This window comes from Papio anubis, chromosome 11 (assembly GCF_008728515.1).
Source record: "Papio anubis isolate 15944 chromosome 11, Panubis1.0, whole genome shotgun sequence".
Lineage (NCBI taxonomy): Eukaryota > Metazoa > Chordata > Mammalia > Primates > Cercopithecidae > Papio > Papio anubis.
Window position 1 is genome coordinate 22,252,921 of NC_044986.1, and position 20,928 is coordinate 22,273,848.

At 47.3% G+C, this 20,928-nt stretch overlaps 1 pseudogene; it reads right to left on the minus strand.

The window, feature by feature from the left end:
- Positions 1-4,837: 4,837 nt before the first annotated feature.
- Positions 4,838-5,884, minus strand: LOC103887726 (annotated as a pseudogene).
- Between the last annotated feature and the right edge of the window lie 15,044 nt (positions 5,885-20,928).

Sequence of the window (20,928 nt, forward strand, 5' to 3'; positions counted from 1 at the left end):
GGCTTTAGCAAGCTGTGATTGTGCCACCTCACTGCAGCCTGGGTGACAGAGTAAGACCCTGTCTCTCAAAAAATAATAATAATAAGCAAGAAAAATCTAAGCGGACATATTTATAAGCCATATCACAAATTGAGGGCTAATCTTTCTAAAATGTACAAGCTCTTACAAATTGGTAAGAAAAGGATAATCACACAAATGGATGTGAGTAAAGAGTTCATAGAAAACAAATTTACAGTACCACAAACCCCCGTGACACAGGTTTACCCATGTAACAAACCTGCACATGTATCCCTGAACTTAAATGTTAAAAGAAAACAAATTTATAACTGACCCTTAACTCTATGAAAAGATGCTCAACCTTATTCATAATAAAAGTGCAAATGAAAACTACACTGAGATTGTATCATTTATCTAGCAAAGTTGGCCAAGAGCCAAAAGTTTAAGAACTCACTCTGTTGGAGAGGCTGTAGAGAAACAAGTTTCCTCATACGTTACTGGTGGGAGATCCCCTACAGAGGGCAATTTGGTAAAATCTATCAAAATTGCAATGCTTATACCCTTTAACCCCAGTAATCACACTTCTAAGAACTTATCCCACGGACAGACTTGCAAACATGTGAAGTGACGTATTTATAAGGTTATTCACTGCAGCGTAATTTATTATAGCAGAAGAAGTCGGGAAACAAACAAACGTTCATCAATAGGGACTGGTTGAATAAATTATGATCTTATAGTACATCCATCCAACAGAGTACTGTGCAGCTGTTTTAAAAAAAAGTAAGAATCAGGAAGCTCTTTATGTGCTGACATAGAAAGAGCTCCAAGAGATATATTGTTTAGGGGCAGACCAGTGTTTACATTACACTGCTTCTGGTATTAAAAACTGGGAGGTGAAAGGAGTTTTAAACTAAAATTTATAAAACAAAAAATGAAAGTGCTTCCCTGTTAAGGGTAGGGGGTGGTAATTGCACAGAAGTAAAACTGGAAGGGAGATTCTTCACTCTAAACCTTTTTCTCTAACCACATGAATATATTGCCTATTCAACAAAATAAATTTAAAAATTGTAATATTATGCTTTCAACTTTCTTCATGATTTACCAAGTACTGTGTGAAAACAAATATCCTTCCCCACTTCCTCAGCCTCCTCCTATCCCAAATCCTGGAGTGAGGCTCAGGTACCATTTAAGTTAGGAAAACAACAACAACAACAACAACAAAAACCACGGAAGGTTAAAATAACTGATGGGTGTGTTACTTGGAAATTACAAGGAGGGGCAGGTGCAGTGGCTCAGGCCTATAGTCTCAACACTTTGGGAGGCTCAGGTGGAAGGATCGCTTGAGGCTGGGAATTCAAGACCAGCCTGGGAAATACAGTGAGACCCCATCTCTATGAAAATAAAACATAAAAAAAAAAATTGCGAGGCATGGTGGCCTGCCTGTAGTCCTAGCTACTTGGGAAGCTGAGGTGGGATGATCACTTGAACCCAGGAGTGAGCTATGACCACTGCCCTCCAGCCTGGGTGACAGAGCTAGACCTTATCTCTAAAAACTAAAAGAAAAAATTTAAAAACCGCAATTTTGCATTTTGATGGGGCTGTATCAGAATGTCCCACATACAGTCACACAGATAGGAAGAGAGGGGTGGGAGGAAGTGCTTCGGATTCTGTACCTGGGCTGCAGAGAGTACCCAGGAATAGTATTCAAAGCACTTCCTCCCACCCAACCCCCACCCCACCACATGCTTTCCCTCCACACCCCCCAACCCCTGCCCCTGCCCCTACTGGCGGGCTGTAGCCCTGCTTGCTTGCACCTTAGAATCACCTGGAAAGCTTGAAAAACAATGCCAATACCCCAACCACACACCAAACCAAGCAAGCCAGCTGGCCCTCCCTCGCACCCAGGCACTGGCTGGGGTTGTAGTGTTTGATTAGTGCCTTACTCTCTTAGACAGTGAGCTTATGGATGCAGGGTTTACCATTGTATACCATGTGCCAAGCAAACAGTTGGTATTCAATAAGTATTAGTTAAATGAATGATAATGGGAGGAATTGTGGAATCCATGAAACGATGAAAGGAAGATGACAAGGCAAAGAGGCGAGGCAAGGAGCAGGCCCCTCAGGGAGACCCCATTAGGACCAGCAGCCCACAGTGGGGGGCTCAGGACCAGGGCTGACATCCACACCAAGCCCTGACCCCTTACTTGGCTGTGATAAGCAACCTCTTTTCTCCAGGGAGCTGATGGATCCCACCAAGGGCTGAGGAAACACTGATCTTCAACCCTAATCACTGAAGGCTTTCTGAATGGCAGACACTAAGCACAGCCCAGAGGCAAGAAGCAAGGCTGGGCCCCTCTCCTCTGGACAACACCACTTCCAGAGCTCCCAATGAGGACTGTCATATCTGCACATGACAGAAACTGGCCAAATGGCAAAATGCCATACAGGTTACCCTACCGGCTTTTGGGCTTTCTCCTGAGCATGCTGAAAGGAGTCATGAGCTGCCCCACGGATTTAATATACTAGATACCCATGATACAAACCAAGCTAACAAAGTGGTCCCCTAGGAGATCAGAAGTGTGGTCCTCTCCTTTGGAAAACACCTGCCCCTCCACCCACCAACATCATAGCCCGGCAGCTCGTTGCCCAGGGAGGTGTTGGGAGTCCTAGCAAGCCAGAAGGAATGGACCAGTAGACTAAAGGGCTGTAAGAGCTAATACCGAGGTGGACACAGGATCCAAGTTGAAGGAAAGTTGCTTCCCAAAGCCAAACCCAAAGTGTGAGAACTGCACACCCGCCAGTCCTGCCTTCAACACTAGCAATATAATGAATGAGCATTTACCAAAGGTTTTCCTGAGCCTGGGGCTGTGCTAAACCCTATGTATGTATTATCTCTAGGTACTCTTATCATCCCCATCCATCAGATGAGAAAACTGAGGCACAGAAAGGCTAAATAACTTGCTTAAGTCTTTGAGGCTTTGCCGCCCAATGCAATAGCGGCTAAGGACATGCCACTATGGAGCCCTTGAATGCAGCTAGTTTGAACTGGGATGCGCTGTAAGCACAAAATACACCACAGTTCAGACTTAGTATTTTTTAAAAATGTAAAATAGCCTATTAACAATTTTTATATTGCTTGCATGTTGAAATAACATTCCAAATCGATTGGATTAAATAAAATGTTTTACTAAAATTAGCTTCAACTTCTCTTCTTAGTTCTTTTAATGTGGCTACTAGAAATTTTACAATGACACAGGTGGCTCCCATTGCATTTCTATTGGGCAGCACTGCTTTGAGGTGTAAGTTAGGGAGAAGGGGGCATGGGAGACCTTTTAGTCAGGCCATATACTATTGATGGCAAACACATTTCGCACAACTTTCCGAGGATGTGCCTGTGTCCCAAATAGCTTCAGATTGTATCCAAAGTGTATTATTTGCCTGTCAGTATTAATCTTGTTTCTCTACTGAGCTATGAGCACACAGAGGACAGGTAAACTCCAGGGCGTGGTGCCAGCCACCCCACATGGCCTTGGTCAGGGTCAGCAGAGAATAACCATGGCAGAGCCCCAAGTGAAATCCTTGCTGCCCCCTGGGGGAGACTCTGCGGGACCGGATTGAATGTGCTGACCTTCCTCGGCCCTGTGAGGCAGCCTCACCAGCTCAGCCCTGTGGGAAGAGATGGGGGAAGGATCTGGGGACACTCGGAGTGGCCCGAACTCTTTCTGCTCATTACACATGCTCAGCCCCAGGGGGCCCACAGACTCCCTTCAAATCCCGGCTCTGCTTCTCACGTTCTGCCCTTCCTGGTCATGAAATGGGAGGGATGGTGGGCTGCAATGGTGGCTCTGCAAGTGTCACCCTCCCTCCCTGCCTTTCCCGTTAGCCAGAGAAGCCGAGTGTATTAGTCGATTTTCACACTGCTATAAAGACATACCTGAGACTGGGTAATTAATAAACAAAGGAGGTTTAATTGACTCACGGTTCTACATGGCTCAGGAAACTTACAATCATGGTAGAAGGTGAAGGGGAAGCAAGCCCCTTCTTCACAAGGCAGCAGGAGAGAGACAGAGTGCAGGGGAAACTGCCCCTTATGAAACTACCAGATCTCCTGAGAACTTCCTAACTATCATGTGAACAGCATGGGGGAACTGCCCCCATGATCCAGTCACCTCCCACCGGGTCCCTCCCTAGACTCATGAGGATTACAATTCAAGATGAGATTTGGGTGAGGACACAGAGCCAAACCATATCACCAAGTGAGAGAATGATGACAGGGTCACAGCCAACTCTGTAGGGAAGCCTGCACTACCAGTCACCTCCACGAGATGCCATATTCCACACAGACACACAAATTATGTCTACTAGCCATCCAAGAAAAGTAAAATCAACAGACCAGTGAACACTACATTTGGGGATGCAGCCTGGTGGAGCTGGGGATATGGATGAGAAAGAAGCAGGGAACGCTCCCCCTACTCAGCATGGCGCCCTGGGTGTGGTGGAAGTTAATGCACACAACTCATGCCCTGCACATGCTGTTCCCTGCCTGGAACAGCTGCCCCACCTGACTAACTCCCACCCTTGCATGTTGGGCTCTGGCTGCCCCTCTGTGGAACCGTCCATGCCCTGCCACCTGGGAAACGGTGTCTCCCACCTCCATCCCACTGCCACCCCTTATAATGCCCCCCACGACAGTGCCCAGCCTGGTGCCACCCTCCCCACTTGGAGGGGAAGATTAGACACTTAGACACGAGGCCCTGCTTGGAGAAGCCTGTTCAGCACTGAAACAAGCACCGTTTTATCTCAAGCTTCTCATTTTGATTCCAAACACAAAATAGAGAAGTTTTATCAAGCACATTTAATCACCACTCTTCCTCCTTTTCTCACATTCCAACAAACGCGATTTAAGCCTTGGCAGGCTCGAACAAATGGGAATCAAAATTCAAGTCACTTTACAACACATCCTGGAGTTCATTCATCCTCATGTTGATTGCTTCAGTCACCCCTCACCAAGCGTCTTCTGGGAGCCAGAGGCAGTGCTAACACCGCGGCATCCCATGGTCGTCTCTGCCCTCCAGAGGCTGCCGGTCTAATGGGAAACAGCTTGCTGCATCTTTAGTTGTCTGTCTATATGTCCCTGTACTATGACAGAGAAATGAACAGAATGCTGTGGGAATACAGATGATGGAGGGAAGGACTAATCTGTCTGGAGGGATCAGAGAGGACTTCACGAAGGAAGTGACATGTTAGCTGGATTTTTTTTTTTTTAAATGATAAACTCAGGTTTGTTGCGCTGGGTTGAACCTATGAAGGTAGGACCTGGGAAGGGGGACAGGGGCAGATGAAGTTGGTGACTGTATCTTCCCAGCCATTGCTGGGTTCTCAGCACCCTAGGATCTGCTGCCCAAAGGCCAGGCTCCCAGTGAAGTTCTAGGTGAGACCCAGTGCTGGGGGGCAGGGTCCTCTTCCTGACAGTGCAGCCTGTGGGATCACCTGCAAGGTCCTATCGTGGAGGCAAGGGCTGCGATGTTGGCCTGCGCTGGGGCCAGCCTCCTCAGGAAGCTGCCTTGTTGGAGGAGGTGGCAGCAGCCTCCCCTTTCTTCTTGATCGGGGCCTTCAGCAGTGTCAGCTTCTTGGGCAGGCTGTTGCTGGCTTTCATCACCACGTCATGTTCGATCTTCTTCCAGATCCTGACTTCTAGGTTCTTCTTAAGCTTTTGTTGCTGACCGACGCGCGCCTTCTTGGGAGCTGTAACACGACCGTCTTTCCTCAGGCCCCGGTTCCTTTCAGAGGCCGCCGCTGCCTCTTCGCTGGCTTGTGCGCCTGGAACTCGCGCTGCCCGTGCGCTAGGATCCGGCACGCGGATCAGCTGGAAGAGGTCAGCTGGATCTTAAAGGATAAGAAGAAAGGAAGAGATGTTCCGGACAAAGGGAACACACATGACAATGCAAGAACGTAGGAAAGGGCACTGTGAATTCCGAACACAATGAGAAAAATTCCACACACCTGGACTCTAAGGTGCAGGTGCAGGAGGAGTATTGCTGATGAGGCCGGGGAGGAAAGCTGGGTCCACGTGTTGAAGGGCTACGTGTGTTGCTGTAGGTGGCAGGGAGCTGATGGTATCTATTTTGTAGAGAAGTCACTCTGGGCAGGGCGCAGTGGCTCATGCCTGTAATCCCAGCACTTTGGGAGGCCAAGGAGGACGGATCACGAGGTCAAGAGATCAAGACCATCTTGGTTAACATGGTGAAACCTCGTCTCTACTTAAAATACAAAAATTAGCTGGACGTGGTGGTGTGCGCCTGTAGTCCCAGCCACTCAGGAGGCTGAGGCAGGAGAATCGTTTGAACCCGGGAGGAGGAGGTTGCAGTGAGCCGAGATTGTGCCACTGCACTCCAGCCTGGCGACAGAGTGAGACTCTGTCACACCAAAAAAAAAAAAAAAAAATCACTCTGAAAGCTGGGTGAAAAGCAAGACCATTCTGGAGAGCATAACGTGCCCTACTGGGCACAGCATATTGGACCCTTGTAGAAGAGGATTGACTTTTTATGTTAAGGGTCTTCTTGCTACAGACTAGACAGACAGGAGTGGGGAAATTAAATTTAATCTCCTAAATAGGGGATGGCGCAGATGTCCCCACTCCTGCCTCCCATGGCCATGACAGGCATTGCTAATCAATCACAGCACTACTTTCTGCTGAGTCTGGTCTCAGCCCCAGATTCTTCCCAATACAGAGCTCCATGTTGCCACCACAATTTAGCCGAGGCGGCACATGAAATGAAGCATAGTTTCCATTATTACACCAGGGAAATAAGCCTATTATTGACGTTAGTCCAAACCAAGCAACATCAGCTAGGAAAGCTTAATGTAAAAGTTCCTGAGAAGTACTATTCAAAATAAACACAATGAGTTGGAGGGGAAGAATCAAGTTCACAGCCTTGAGAAAGTAGCATTTAAAAGTGGCTGGGGGCGGGGAGGTCTTGGGCCTCGAGATTAATTTTTTTCCAGTGCAGCAGACTCACAGGTTAATCACCATAAAGCTGTCACTCTCTCCACCCTGCTCTTGGAGGTGATAAGCAACATTCAAGGCCTTGCCGCCGCAGGTTTTACCTTCCAATTTGCCCTTTCACCTGCAGGAGAAGGGAGTTGCAAAGTGCAATGTCAAAAAGAAATCAATTAGGATTCCTAAAGTGGGTGAGGGGGTAGCCATATTCCTGGTCCAGCCCAACAAGTCGGCTGTTCCCCTGGCTAGAACGAGGCAAGAATCCATCTGGTCATGGCCCCCTGCCCTATCTCAGTCCAGAATTCCAGAACAACAGCAGGGCTCAAGTTCTGAAGATCCGGGCTTTGTGCTCCAGGGGTGGCCTTTGGCAAGGAAATGGGACAAGTAAATACCACATGGGTCTTTTGATCCTCTGTACTTGACCTCTGCCCAGGGCCTGCATTTCCTTTTCACACCTCCCAGCCCCACCCCAAAAAGCAGAAGGAAAGCAATACTGTCCCCTGGGGTTCCCACCACCAAGTGCCCAGAAAAACTGGAAAGGTGCAGGGAGAAGGAGTCCCACCCCATTCCCCTGAGCATGCCTCCACCTTCTGTGCAGGGTCCCACAAAAAACTGCCTTTTTGCTTCCTCCTCACCTGAGTAGGAGGACCCAGCAGCTATGGCTGGTGCCTAATAGGGTGGGAGCCCAGCACCCCAGACCCTAAGTCAGCCGGCATCTGTGAATCCTGAAGTTCCCTGACCCACAGCAAAAACCCACAAGGACCCAGCAAGTGGGGCGGGACACTGGAAATCTCAGCCAGTGTGGACATTAGAACTGGAAGACATGCATGGGAGGGAGGGTCCTTCTAGACCAGGACTGAGTCCCCAAGCCACTAGAGGCAGAATCCTTAACCCCAGCCTCAGCTTCCTCCTCTATAAAATGGGAATTCTAACACTGACTTTGCAAGTGTATTGGAAGGATTAAAAACTGGGTACAGGAGGAGCCACCTAACAGGGTAGCTGGCACACAGCAGGGGCTCAGCACATGCCCAGCTGGCTGTCTAGCTGGACCATCCACCTAGACCATGTGAACGGCAGGAGGCCAGGAGCCGTGGCTCATCCGTACGGGGTGGTGGGGAGGTGGCTGTTTTCACTACCAAGCAGAGAGCGAAGCTTCGGCCATGGAGCATTCAACCCCTCAGCCAATGGTGACCCCTGAGGCCCATGAAATTTCAAGGAGATTCTGTAGGATTAGGAACGGAAGGAACTGGGCCAGCCTCCATCCAGCCTTTGTCTCTAGGACAGTGGCCTTTGTGAGACACACTCACTGCCAGCACCCCCACCTCCCGGGCCACCTGAAATCCTGGCAGGGTTTGTTCTCCTTTAAGCATGGCCAGGTCTACCCCAGAGCTGGGCAACCATTCAGGGAGTTCCCACAGCATCTGCCTAATGTATGCACCCCTATCACGTCAACCTCAGGCTGGGGTGGGACAGTCTGGGTAAATGGTTTAATAGCAGGACAGTCACATGCCTGATATTCACTGCACCTTCCTCCCTTTCCAGCTTTCCAGCCTCAGCCCAGACTCATGATAGAGAGACCCATGCATCCCCTGGCAAGGGGGTTCCCCAAGCCATTCAGCTTTGGCCCCAAATATACCCACCAAACTGAAAGCCATCAGAAGGTTGTCTCCACCCTATTTAGGGACCATCTTGTGCTCTTGGCACTCACTCTGGGAGACTATGCTGTATCCCACACAGCTTATCCAAAAACGATCTTCCCATTTCATCAAACTTTCCCTGAAAGCACTTGGGTAAACATTGCCTGTGACATTAAATTTCCAGTGGTTTTTGTGTGTGTGTGTCCCCTACAGATGGGACTCTAGACAGCTGCCCGTTGCTTTGCTGAGGTGCCAAGATAATTTCCTTCTTAGAAACTCACAGCTCCACAAATGCCAGCCATTGTCCAGGTGATGCCAGGTCAGACTCCAGCCCATGGCGGCAGCTTCTCTTAATCCCCTTTCACTGCTGAAAGGACATGCACATCTCCAAGTCACTGCAGCTTCCAAAATGCTTTCCCACCTTGATCTCTTTTGGTCAAAGTTCTGGGATTTGGGGTGGGCAGAAGGCATCATCTTCCTCCTATAACTGAGGAAACAAATGGGCAGAAAAGTAGCCCAGGGGCTCATGGAGCTAGAAGTGGCAGAGAAATGGCAACGATGTCTCCTGGCAGATCCAGAACACAACAGACACGTCTGTGCCTTGAATTTTTAAACTATTTACATATTCTTTAAGCTTATTTGGCTGCAAGTTGAAAGAGATAACAGATGGGACCCTCTGGGAAGGAGAGAGGGGAAGACTGGGCAAGATACACAGAGAGATGGGACATCTGCAGCAAAAAGTAGTATTGATAGTATGAATAGGGACCATATATTGAGCACTTACTACGTACTTCACATCTATTATCACATTCTACTCAACTTGTGACAGGATGTCATCCCTATTTTACAGCTGAGAAAACTGAGGCTCAGAGAAGAGAAGTGACTGTGCAGATACTCACCCAACAGATGGAAAAGCCTGATATACATCCATGTTTGTCTGAACCCCTGACCCATCACATCAGCCACTACGCCGCTCCAGTTGCAGTCTGGTTCTGCCATTTCTAGCTCCATGGGGCACTGGGCTGTTTTTCTGGCCCTTTCTGTTTCCTCAATTGTAGGAGGCAGATCATGTCTTCTGCCCACTCCAACTCCCAGAATTTTGACCAAAAGAGATCAAGGTGGAAAAGCATTTTGTAAACCTGCAATGAACTGGAACTGCCAAGCAACTCCCAGCCTTCCTACTGAATCAGAGCAGATTCCTTCAATGGAGGACGTTGCCCCTCTTTTCTCCCACCACTCTACAGGGCACTGGTTCCTCCTCTTCTATTTGGAAATGGTTCTAAAAATCAATAAGATTGTCAGCATCAAGCCCCAGTCATGCCAACATCAGGTGCCTGGAACCCTGAGCCCTGCTGGTCCGTCAGCTCATCAGCCCCCTTGCATGATCCAGAGCAATTACATGCTTAAAATTCAAAGCCAGGTTGCACAGGGCCCCAACGTGGGAAAATGTCATGATTTTTCCCATGTGAACAAGTGACACAAAATATGAAAATAGCAGAGGGACTCCACCCCACCGCTGATTGGTCTCGCACAGCTAAAAAGGAGAACAGGGTTTTATGACGGGACAAGATCAACAATGAATTGGCTTGTAGGGAGGAAAAGAGATGATATAATATTTTCTTGAGCTAAAGGGACTAAAAATAGTGTGAGGTTTTCCAAGTGATGGTACTTGGTGGTGGTGGTGGCGGTGGTACTTCAGGATGTGACTGCTAATCGTATATTGCAATAGCTATTGGCATGTTCAGAGCCGTTCACAGGGACTGGCTGCTCACCCAGCTCCAGGAACAAGGAACAAGGAGAGGGCCACCTGTCCCCATTATTGCACCTTTGCTCCTGCAGTGCGCCTCCCTGAAATACCCTTCCTTCAGCCCACACTGAGTCCAGACATCCCATGTCCTGAGCTCCAGCCAGCTCCTCCGGGTGGCATTTCTCAAACTTTTCCCCAAATCACTCCAACAGCAGAGGAGAATTTGCAGGGGGCTGGGTGAAGGGTGAAATTTGAGACGTGCCTGTCGACACCAACACAAGCATGAAATTTCCTCCAAATCTCAGTTTCATCCCAAGAATTCATGAAAAGATGTCATTTACTGTAAAAAGTTTAAACTTGTTTTAGTATTTAAAAATCAGTTTGTTTCCCGATGTCATAGTTATGTGGTTACTCAGAAGGGCTGTTTGCCTTGTGCCGTCAAGAGCTCCTCGGCCCAATGCTGCCAGTGTGGAGTGCCCCTCAGTGACAAAACAAAGGCTTTTGCTGAGGACCTCAGAGCTCCTATGGCCACTGAGGCAACTCATTCACTCATCCATCAATTCGTTCATTTACTCATCCAATATGTATTTACCAAACTCCTCCTAAATGCCTACTCTCAGGGACACAGCAGGAAGGAGTCCAACCCTCCAGGAACCCCATCTCATGGAGGAGACAGACAAGGAGACTGTGTGTCACAGCTTGGTGACAAGTGCTCCAGCGAAGACTAATCAAAGGGACTTTGGAAACTGGGCACTAGGGCTCAGGAAAGTCTTCCTTGCAGGGAAAGTGCAAGCCGGGGTGCAACCCAGCCTAACAGTGAAGAGCCATGTGTCATAATGGGGCAAGCCAGTTAACCACTCAGTTTCTTCATCTGTAAAATGGATATAATAGAATCATATGGTTTTCATGAGGATTAAATGTATTTAATTAAAGCAGTGCAAAGTGCTTACTATGGCACCTGATCCGTACTAAGTGTTCAATAAATATTACCTATTGAGCTGGGACCTGAGGAATGGGTGGAATTGGGACGTTGGGGTGAAGGACAGAAGGAGGGGAAAAGAGAAGAGTATGTTTCATACATAAGGAACAACACACTGAAGAACAAATATTCAATACATATTTCTTGAATGAATACATTCTATAAGGGAAATTAAAAGTAATGCAATCTTGATAAACCACACCCTTTGTCTATTTTTTCCTGGTGAGTGTGTGTAGGTGGCACTGAGTGGCACCTGAGCCAGGCACCCAAAGGCAAGCCCACTGCACCTTTCTAAGAAGGATGTGAACTCCTTAAGGGCAGAAATCGCATCTTTCCCCTCTTGGGATCCCACATCTCTGAGCTAGGGTGAACTGCAGGGTCTTATTTTTTGATCTCCCAGGGTGACTCATTCACCCCTCTCCTCCCTCTTTTGGGTATTTCACCACCACTTCCATCCTGGGGAAAGGCCTTGGCCAAGATCATTGGAGAGATCCAGGTGTCCCACTTCCTGGAAGGACCTGAGTAATGCAGGCTGGGGGCAAACAGCCCTGGATTTGTATTCAAGTCCTAGCTCTGCCAGCAGGAGGCTCTGGGTCCTTGGCTGAGTCACCTGGGACACCAATCCAGAGATGGTGCTCCCATAGGAGCAGACTTCCGAGGTTTTGATGGGAAAGGATGACCAACCATCCTGGTTCTCCCTGGACTGAGAGGCTTTCTGGGATTTGGGACTTTCAGTGCCAAAACCAGGAAGGCCCAAGGCAAACAGAGATGAACTGGTCACCCGGCAAGGTGGCCCCAGGGAAACCATTCTCACTCCCAAACTTGTTTCTCCTCTCCCACATTCTGCCCCCTCTACCTCCCCAGACCTCAGTCGCAAGTCAGCACCAAATAGCATCAGAGTCCTTTAGCTTCTTGGCTGACTCATGGATCTGTGTCTTTGCAGGAGGAGAGAGGATGAGGAAGAAAAAGTGTCTGGCATTGCCCCCATGATGCTTCCACACTCGAAGTTGGCGTCAATCCGCTGTCTGAGGGGGAGGACTGGGCCATGTTCTCTCAGAGTCCATGTAGGGCCAAAACCAGCTAGCCAGGATGCTGGCAGGGCAGGGGAATGGAGAGGTTGGTCCACTCTGCTCTCAAGAGGTCAGGGTGATGGAATTTATGACCTCTGGTGGCGCTGAGCCCACCACTCCTCCCCATGAGGGCTAATTGAACTGGTCAGTCCGATGCTGACCCGCTAGGCAGAGTGTGGGCAGGAGGCTGCAGGGGGGTGCCTTCATCCAGGTCCCAACCCCACCCACACTTAGAAACCCAGGACAGTCCCCTTGGGCCGCTTTTCAGATCCCCTTGGCATGTCCGCCTCAGAGATCGCAGCAGGCTCTCCGTCATCCCATCCGAGAGACCTCTCGTGTTTTCAATTACCAATCCCCATTTACATCCTGGCTGGGGCTTGAATGCCAGGCTATATTAGGCCATGCAGAGCCAGGCCTGTTATGCTTTCTTGTTAGCCACATCACATCATATTTTTATGATGCCAGTTTTCTTCCTGAGTTCTCTAGAACCACTTCCATTAAAAAAAAAAAAAAAAATCACACTTGAAGGTCCAAGGGCCCCTGTAGTTCCCAACACAGTCTGGAAAGGAACCCTCTGAGACCAGGGACAAAGAACTGGATAAATCTGAGGCAATGAGGGACGGTGCCTGTTTTTTCCATCCCCTGCAGCTGCCTGCATCCACCACCCCAAAGCCCGACTGAGCCTCTGGTTCCTTATGGCCCAGAGCAAGAAGACAAAGATCCAAGACTCTTGTAGGAACCAAATGCTCTTCCTTGGAGCAGCCTCTTCTGTCCCTCCTTGTCCCTCTGCGGACCCCCAGCACTTCAGTGCAGGGCTCCTGTGCTCTGTCATCCACCATGTCCATTAGCACTGTGGCAAGGAACATTAGAATTTGCAAAGTGCTGCCTCACCTGTGGTCTCCTTAGACTTACCTTTGGAGTGAGGTGGTAGGATACCCATTCTACAGATGAAAAAGTAGAGACAGTGGAAAGGGAGATGGTGTGCTCAAGTCAGGAAGACAGTAAATAGGAGCGTCAGAGCCCCTGGGGCTCGGCTCAGGGACCAGGCCCAGCTGCCTATACAAGTCTACACACTTGGTAACCCAAGAGGAGCTGCTGTACATTTGAGTTCCTTCCCCAAAAGTACACTCCTGGAGGTCAGAAGTCCTGGAAGCACTGTGCCCTCTGTACTGCACTCCCTTCCCAGCCTCCTCATGCCCAGGACAGGCGGCTTCCATAGGGTTGGGGACTGGGGCACCCAAGAGGGAAGAAGTGCTCTCTGTGACTTTCCACTTGTTCTCTGCCCCCAATTTTATAGTAACTCTCTCTCTCATACACACACACACACACACACACACACACACACACACACATACACACACAGAGGCACATCTGGGATCCAGAAAGAGACCCCAGACCATCTCAGGTGGGGAATGGAGGAGCAGGGTCACTCCTCTGGTGAGCTGTAAGTTTCTTCCCTGGTCAACAATTGAGCATGCTGCCAATGTGTTGGGGGCTATGGTTGAGGAGGGGCTCCCAAGGAGGCGCAGCGGGCAAGCTGAGGCAGAAGTGGTAGGAATAAGGGCCTGCTGCTTTGAGAGCAAGGCTAGGTCTTCCTGCCTCCATGAGATCCTGAGGCTATGGCTGCAGACAACAGAGGATCAGGGACCAACTCCAGGTGTTCTCCATGTTTCCCATCCAAGAAGAACAAGGGCAAGTCCTTTGCCCATAGTTCTTTGGCCATTAGCCCTTCTATGTCCTTCAGACCCCATGGGGCAGGACACAGACCACCTAACAGAACTGGCCCAACAGAAGGGTTGGCCCAGGGGAAGTACCCCACATCACCAGGGCAATGGACCTTGGTTAAATGGCCGTGGTTGCTTCCAGGTCTCTAGCTCCCCCTCAAGCCATGAATCCAAGTCCATTCTCAGTGAAGCTAATGGGCCACATGAACCTTCCTCGTACAAAGAAGCAAGGTTCTAGCCTCCTTATTTCACTGAACCCCCACTCCCTGGGCCACCCCACCCACACCTCTCTTCCCATCCCTAACTTCTGCCCTCAGGCTCTTCCCTCACACCTACTGGCCAATCCCATCACCATGGCAGCAAGGGCCCAAGGGTCAACAAGACCGTACCCAACACCCTCGACATGTAGGCACTGTGCTAGACCTCGGGTGGGGAGCAGGATAGGCACAGCCTTGACCCACCCAGCACTTTCAGGCTAGAGAGGGAGGAAAGGCTTACATAGACCAATAAATAATAAATAATCAAATAATATGGTAAGACAAGGATCCAGAATACATCCCCTTTCATGGTGTGATGAAGCAGCCCAAAAAGACTGTAAATGGGAAACATGGAGGAATTTGGTGAGCCAGTGACACCCCAGCTGGTTTTGGAAAGACAAAAGAAATGTGATCCCCAACATTCCTCTCTTCCTCAAGACAGACATTCCTCATTCCTCAGGTGAATGAGGAACATAGGTGTGCAGACTTCAGGGTCCACACGTTTGACCACAATGCTCCTTTATTTTTCACTGGATTCATGTACACACATAGATGATTTATAGAGATTATTGGCATTTACAGAGTTTTGTGCCCAAATACTGTTGCATAGTTTTGAAAGCTGAACTTCTATAGAAATGTGAGGGGAATAAAGCAGAATATTTAAGTGCAGAAAGCTGGCAGCCCAAATGACCTATGCTCTCAGCTCATCTGGCTTCACTTTGCCAACTAGATCAAATAATGTCCCCAAAATGCAATGCACAAAAATACATACACATTCCAACAATGTCTAAACCCATTTCTGGAAGGTTTCACCATGAAATAAGTCACTTGGTGGCAACAACTCCTGTTACAGGACAGCCAGGATTTGGGTCATGCCTCTGGGACGATGATGGCGTTGTGCTATTTGCAGAGCCAGGAAATAGTTGTGAGAACAACTGCTCTGTCCTCTTTAGAAACATGCAAATGGTAAGTTGGACCCCGAGACTGGAAGCCCAGATGGTCAGAAGTCCTCTACCTCCTATCCAGTAACATAAGAGAATCCCAGAAATTGATGGATAACTGAAAGTTCCTCCCACCCTCCCAAGGAGTTGTTCCAAGTAATCTTATATACTTGACCTGTTGGCCCCCATAGGACAGCATGTGGGTTATGGGTTTCTGACCTTGGTTTGATGGACTCTAGATAAGTTCAAAGAACTGTTTAAGGCAGTGTCAACTTAGTTTGAATTAGAAAGTTGATCATAACACAAGGACAAAGTGACACCCAACTAAAGAAGCAAAACAAAGAAACTCACTTCAAATTCACGCAATCTTTGAGCATATTGATGGGGTGACTTTGACCCAAAGGTCACAGGACTATATCTGTCAGGACTTCCTTGTTGTAAGTGACAGAAAACTCAACTCAGATTGGCCTAATTAAAAGAACGGGAATGTATTGGCTCATGAAATTTTTTAAAAGTCTAGAGATAGGTCTCACTTCACACACAACTAGATTAAGGACTCAATTGGTGTCATTAGGGCTCCATTTCTTTTCCTGTTTCAGAGTTCTTCCATCTTCCGTGGTGCCCCAGGTTGTGGATGGACATGGCACATCCAGTGGGAAAAAACACTGCCTCTTTCTCAACAATTCCACTGAAAGTCTTCTGGCATCTCATTGGCTCTGACCAATTCAGGGATGGGCCCCTGGCCCACTCATTGTGGTCACAGTGGGGGATACAATGGCAGGCTACAAATCTGGGTTTAGCTCATAGAGTCACCTTGGAGCCCACCCCAAACACACCAACTGAGAGCAATACATAGATGGGAGTGAGGCTATTGCCAGAAGAGGGAATGATGGCTGGGAATGCAAACCACAGACATTCACTACATAACAAGCGGGTTGATTTTCATGCGTGGCCTCTATCCCACACATGACCCTGATGAGCTACAGACAGAATCCAATCCCTTCAATACCATCACCATGGTTCTCTCCGCCCCAGTGAAAAGAGGTTGCTGGGAGTGCTGCAGAAAAGCAGGGAATATGCAGAAGGTACAAGAAAGTCTCCAACCCCACAAAGAGCCTGGAGCTGACACCTCACAAAGAGTGTCATATGTCTACTGCTTCCATCAATTTTGCTCCCATCCTGCTCCCAGGCAGGGAAATTGTCCGGATCGCATCTGCAAAGCTGAGATCAGCAGAGTCTGAGTCATCCCTGCCCCATGATAGTAGGAGCCCAGGGCTGGGTCAGAGAAAATGTGCATAAGACATTCTTCATTGTATTGCTGGGATAGAGAGTGAGGAATCATTATCACCGAATAGGTATCATCATCATCATCATCATTATCATCATCATCACTAAAAGGAGACAAAACCCATAAGACAACAACAGCATGTACCGAATACAAACCAAAACAATTAAAAACTGAGAGCAAGTGACCACATTAGTCATCAGGACAACTGAAGTAAGATTGGGCAGCACGAGGCAAGTGAGTTGCGGTGAGTGATTCAGGACTAACACCGCGAACAGTGAGCACAGGCCCGAGATGCTGCAGATGAGCAAGTGCAGTGACGGGGTGCCAAGACCCTGCCCGACCCAGGCCACACAACAGAGAACCCAGAAGAAGTGGCTGTGAATACATGCCCAGGTGACCCTGACTTTGAGGCTCTGCTTCAGCAGGTTCCATGGAGGGTGGCATGGAGGACAGGAGTCACCCAGAGAGCAAAACAAAGGCTGACCTTTGTTGCTGCACACACAAAGGATGACCAGGAATGGTACTGTGAAGCCCGGAGCCATATGAGCTGATTAGTTCTGACCCCCTTCCCCTGTCTGGTTCTTCCCTACAGATCCAGGGCCATCCTTACTTAACGAGCTGAGACCACCTTTTGTCTCCGGCCTAAAAGCTGGGACAAGAACACCTTCCTCTAACTCCACTGTCCTGAGCACTGGCAAACTCCTAGATCAGGGTTCTGTTTTCAATCCCTCTCCCTGTGTTTAAAAGCTAAGACTTTCCCCCAGCTCAAAACACTCATTGCCATATATATAGATATATAGAGAGAGATAGAGGGAGGAAAGGCATATATATGTATAGTATATGACATGTCTGTGTATCCCATACACACACACTTGTGCATGAACACATCCACTCCTCCATATCCTCAAGATCCTGCACAAAGCTATTCTCTCTGAGGATTGTTCCACAACCCTCCAGGCAGTACTTATCACAGCCCTTGACAGCCTATAGGTGTGTGATGGTTACTATTAAGTGTCAACTTGATTGGACTGAAGGATGCCTAGACAGCTGGTAAAGTATTGTTTGTGGGTGTTGTCTGTGAGGGTGTTGACAGAGGAGATTGACATTTGAGTCAGTGGCCTGGAAGAGGAAGACCCACCCTCAATGTGGATGGGCACCATTTAATCGTCTGTCTGCATGGCTAGAACAAAGCAGGCAGAAGAGGGAATAGCTGGCTTGCTGGGTCTTTTGGTTTCATCTTTCTCCCATGCTGGATGCTTCCTTCTCTTCCTCTGATGCCCTTGGAAGGCTGCAGGTTCTTTGGCCTTTGGACTCTTGATTTACATCAGTGGTTTTGCCAGGGGCACTCAGGCCTTGGGCCACAGACTGAAGGCTGCACTGTCAGCTTCCCTGCTTTTGAGGCTTTTGGACTGAGCCACTACTTGCTTCTTTCTTCCCCAGCTTGCAGACAGCCTTTCATGAGACTTTGCCTTCTGATCATGTGAGCCAGTTCTCCCCTATACACTCCCTTTCGTACAGACATATATCCTATTCGTTCTGTCCCTCTGGAGAATCCTGGCTAATACAAAGTGTATCCACACAAGTCTTTGTACATCCCATCTTCACTCTGGAGTTGTTTCAAGCACAAAAATGCATCAGAGCGACAGCTCTTGGGAAGTCAAACACCTGCAGATCTCATCAGGTTTTATCTTAGCCCTTGTACCATATCAACCACTGATAATTTAAGAGCAAGGACTTTGCCAGCCAGGAGACAGGCTCTTCCCTGGTGGACAGCACTTCCTCTGTCCTTAAAACATAAGCACTTACGTTCTCTTTCCTGTGGAACTTAGTCCCTGTGAGGTGAGCGATTTCCTCTGTCTTTGTGCACATCCAGTGTGGAGCAGTCATGTAATATGTGTGCTTTGTCACACTCAACACCATGTTCTCATTTTTACATTCACCATTCCTGCATTAACGTGGTTCTCAATGGTCACGTCTACTGACTTAAGTGTATTTCATCATATTAACTCATTCATCCACCAAATGTTTACTGGATGCCTACTATGGGTTGTAGGTGACTGAAACTCAGCAGGAAACAAAGTCCTTGGATGTGGCATCATAAACATGCAGCCACAAGCTATGGGAAGAGCTGTGGACTGTGCCCCTGAAGAAGTGGTAGAGCAGAAACTGAACTCTGAGTAACCTTGGCGTGTCACATAGATCTACCACAAAGTCAGAATGACAATATGCACCTACTGGTGGGACTGCATGAGAACTCAGATATGAAGAGGGCATTGCAAACAACCCTGATGGATATGTGGTGTTATGAAAATATGCCATGTCCCTATGAGTAGACATCAGATAGTTTTCAATGCTTGCTAACATAAACAGCATTATTGTGGGCATCTTTTTTTCTCTTAATATTAGTTCTTTAGTGAGTGTTTTTCAAGAGCGTGACAATGGAGAAAAATAATATTGTAAGTAATGTTATGGCTCTTCTTACAATATTGCCAGATTTCTCTCCAGAAGATAAGGCCCAATTTGCATATCATACCAGTGTGTATGAACACATGTGTTTCTAGAGGGGTTATTTAAAATATTAGCACCCAATAGAGCATGAGCATGCAGCAGTCAGAACGGACACCTGCTGTCGACCTCCAGCACAGCTGTGGCTTTCCTGGCCTTGCGTTCTGTGATTTCTCCTTTTTACTGTGATTTTATTATGTGACTTTATTATTTCCATATTTTTTTTACTGTGAGATATCCTACAGTTGTTCTCAGGCTCATTTCTTTCATTGCTAGAAAGTTCTTCCATTAACCAAATGGAGATGCATTTATTTCCCTATGTGCCGACCATCAACATCGATATCAGACTCCTCTTATTATAAGGAATCAGTCTTAAATGTGCAGGATTGGAATTTTTTCGGAATATTTTCTACCTAATGTCTTTTCCCATCGTGTTGATTTCCTTTTTGGTGAGACTGGTTTTTTTTCTGCTGTAAACATCTATTTTTGAATTTTTATGAATTGATTATGTCCATCTTCTCTCATCACAGCCTTCATTTCTTCAATAGACAGTAACATATCTTCCCTCTAAACTGGAGACACTATAGTGTTTCCTTCTTGCTTTCAAAGAATTTTTCATTTTGCTACAAAAATTATACATGATCATTACAGAAAAATGTAAGAAGAAAATTTTAGGAAAAAATTGACTGCAAAGGTAACTACTAACAGTTTGTTTTTCCAGTTTTTTTGTCTTTTTATTTTTCAATTTCTATGAGATCATACTCTACTGGTTATCATCTGTCTTCTTCTCTTAAATCTATATTATGAACAGTTTTCACATAGATTTGTTTTCTTCTTAAATACACAAAATATTCCAGTATATAAATGAAATAAATGTTGCAGAGTTAATGCCCTATTATTGGTGAGAACTACTGATTCTAATTTCCTGCATTGTCTATAACACAATGAGTTACTCTAGTTATTTACTTTATCTCCAACATGAAACTCAGGACAGGAATTAGATCTTTCCCATTTTGTATCCTCAGGACTTAGCATAGTGACAAATTCACAGTAAGTGCCAGATAAATAAGTAAATAATAGCTAACCATTATTGAGCAATTACTTTGCACCAGACATTGTTCTAAACACTTAATTTACATTAACGTGTTTGTTTCTTACCAAACAAAAAACAAAAATTTTTACATATGAGTAAACCAAAGCATAAAGCAGTAAAGAAATTACTCCAATTAGTTCCCTTCACTTCCTCCTATTTGCTCTGCCCTTTCAGAACTTACACTGGGACAAAAACAGGGAACCCTGGTGCGGCCCTGAAGTGAAATATGGATCCACAGGCCACATTCCACAAAGCTAGCAGAGCAGGAGGCAAGTGTTGGAGATCGGATCAAAGAGTGTCCAGAGATTACACAGAGGCAGCCCTGCCCCCAGACCTGTAGCTCACAAGACCAAAGCCATCGTCTATGTCAAATGCTGAGTTATTACTGCAAAGTCATCACCTCGTTTAATTCTACAGCAGCCCCATGAGATAAGTAATATTTTACCCATTTTTACTTGATGCCATGGGGAGAAAAGCAACATATCCAGGGTCACGTAGATTGTCAGAGTTGAGGCCAGGATGCAAACCCCAGTCCCTCAGACACCAAAATCTAAGCTCGTCTTAGCCCCACGCTGGAGAGCTTTGGAGAACTCATGAGTTAGGGGCGGCTTATACGGTAGAAACCTTTCCCTCTAAGGGGAAAATCTGCATTTCTCATGATTTCCGTTAGGTTTACGTTTGTTTTTTTTT